This window comes from Rosa chinensis, chromosome 7 (assembly GCF_002994745.2).
Source record: "Rosa chinensis cultivar Old Blush chromosome 7, RchiOBHm-V2, whole genome shotgun sequence".
Taxonomy (NCBI): Eukaryota; Viridiplantae; Streptophyta; class Magnoliopsida; order Rosales; family Rosaceae; genus Rosa; species Rosa chinensis.
Window position 1 is genome coordinate 21,536,698 of NC_037094.1, and position 2,815 is coordinate 21,539,512.

At 40.4% G+C, this 2,815-nt stretch overlaps 1 long non-coding RNA gene across 1 annotated transcript; it reads left to right on the plus strand.

The window, feature by feature from the left end:
* Nucleotides 1–1,747: 1,747 nt before the first annotated feature.
* LOC112175864 lies at nucleotides 1,748–2,815 on the plus strand. Its single transcript, XR_005804171.1, has 3 exons — nucleotides 1,748–2,145; nucleotides 2,360–2,504; nucleotides 2,599–2,815. It is a non-coding gene; the product is annotated as an uncharacterized LOC112175864 (long non-coding RNA).

The window sequence follows — 2,815 nt, forward strand, 5'->3', positions numbered from 1 at the left end:
CAAAAGACACACACATATATATATATATATATATATATATATGTCTACACATGTGCAATTAACCTAGCACATGCAGCTCACATGGGATACCATCTTGGGCCAAGCCCATCAAGTGAAAGCCAACATCAACACTAGGCCTGCCCTTCGCTTCTCTTTGAGTTTGCTTCAGGGGCGGAGGCGACGATGAGATTTCGATACAAGAAGCTAATGGGGTACTGTAAATTTTGCAGGTTGTTGGAGCACCCGCCTTCTGGTTGTCTAGGGCCGACAGAGGTGGAGGTTAGAAACTGAAATCCTAACCCTAATGCTGCTTCTAGGGTTTTAAGTGGACCTATGGTGGTTTTGAAAGAGGCTGGGACCAATAGGGCAGGGTAGAAGACAAAGCAGTTGTCTGGGTTGGTGGCTAGGGCTCAGGCTTTGAATATATTTACGACGGCGCCTAAGCTGTTGATGTTCACAATCCCTGGTCTCTCGGCACATGCTCTAGTTGAACAGTTGGACCAGATTAGGGCTAAATCAGTGGTGGTGGCTGCTCCATCACCATAAGAGGAGGTAGGAATCCCTGGCAGCGGCTCCTATTACCAGGGAGCAAGAGGATCGCTTCCGTGGCTCTTGTGCCCTGATGCAAGCGGACCAAATGCATTAATGTTGCAATAATAGTTCTGGTAGTGTTGGATTTTGAGCCAACATTGTCTCTTTCGGTAAAAGGAGGTGTTCTGAAAGTTTATCCACCAAAGAAAGCTAGAGTTCGATGTCCTTTAGACAGTAATAACAAGCCTTAAGGGGAAAAGGTTTCACGTAAAAAGAATTTGGAATCTAAGAAACCTGAGAAGAAATTTAAATAGTCTTGGGTGGAGGTGGATGTTAAGGTAGATGCTCTGATGGTGCTGGAGTCGGTAAAAGAGATGGGGATTACCCCTTCTAATTAAGTTCATTTTCTTTTATTAGTTTAGAAATAACTGAGGCTATAACTTGAATTGTTCGGTTTTTAGCCTTAATATTGTCCCGTTCTTTGGTTCTCAGAGAGCTTATCTTATGATGATTTATGTTAGGGTTGTTTTAGTTCCTAGGCCGTAATTCAATTCTGACGTAGCCCCTTTGAGGTGAATTCTCATTGTATAATATTATCTACATTTGCTTATATGTTAGAGTAGTGATCTCGTTTTTCAAAAAAAAAAAAAAATGTGTGTACGTAGTTGAAACAAAAAAAAGAAATTTTATTCACACACCTCTAGATAGTAGATACTAAATACACATTCCTTTTTCCATACATCCAACTAGGGGTGGGCGCGGTGCGGTTCGGTTCGGTTTAAGGCCCAAACCGCTTTTTTCGGTTGGCCTATATATCAAACCACAACCGCATTACAAAAGGGATGAACCGATTATTTCGGTTACACCATTTTTCGGTGCGGTGCGGGTGGGTTTCGGTTTGGACTAATTTATTAATTTCAACTAGAAAGAGAGGGCCAAAATCATGCTTATTTTTACCTAACAGTTTCAATAAGGCATAAATAAATTTTGAATGCATTTAGAGTTCACACAAATTGGCAAATGTCACCCAAATATCAAGCAACTTGCAGAAATACCATATTTGAACACTTAACAAACCCATATATATATATATATACACACACACACAGCCCCCTTCCAATGAGGGATCCCTATTTTTTGCCAACTTGAGGGATAGGCTCGTAGCCCTTGGATATGTTTTAATGAGGCTCGACGGCTGAGATCAAGTTGAGTGATTTAAACCCTTTCTAACCTATATCACCCCGAGTTCCAGAACTACACAATTCGTTCTGCCCCTCTCTCGCGTATCAACGCTAAGAGAATTCTCCGATTTCCAACTTCTCCAATCTCAATCAAAATTCGGAGCTCATCTCTATCAAAACCCACCAAAGATTCAAACTTTCTCCACCAAAGGGTCCACGAATCAAAACCCATAAGTGTTGATTCGTGAATGGCGAGCCTGTATGTGAAAGCTGTGCTTCCTGCGGATTTGAATAGGAACACAGAGTGGTTCGTGTACCTGGCGTTTGGACCACCTATTTTCTCATCCTCTTCTTCTCTTGGCTCCTTGTGCTCTCGATTTTTGGCTGCTCTCCTGGCGTGGCTTGGACCATAGTCAATCTCTCTCATTTCGTGGTATGTATTTGTTTGACAACATATACTGGCTTTGATTGATTGCTGTGTTCAAATTGGGTTTCTGGGTTTCTGAAATTTTTCATTTTGGTGATTAGAGGCTGTCTGATTTGAGGGTTGCATCAATCAAGTAATGGCTTTTAGTTGAGTTTTATAAAGAATCCATGTTGCAATTGCTTAGCTCAATGATATTTTGTGTTTCTCTGTACTTAATTAGGTTTATGTTACATGATTCTACATGGGTTTTGTATCTGGAAGCTGAATCGGGTGCATTACAGTGTTTTAGTAGGTAATTGTGTGGAAAGAGAATAACCCATGTTGTATTTTTCTTGACTGAAGATAATGATAGTCATTCGTCACAGGTAATATTAATACCTCTCTATACCATACACAGTCTGCAATTTTTTTATGAAAGAATTAATACATTCCTTTTTCCCATGTACATGTTGTGGTCAGGATGATTAACTGCTGCTGTGCTTGATCAAGAAGTGTTTTCTTTTCAGTAGTAATTTTGGAGAGACAGAGGAGACAGGCTGTGCTTGATTAGCTGCTGCAAATGTTTGCTTTTTGGTTCTCAGCATCAATGTTGAAGCTATTATGTATATCTTTTGGTTTTTGGTTTCTCAGCATCAATGTTACAGCTAGTGTATATCACTGTTGAAGCTATTGTGTA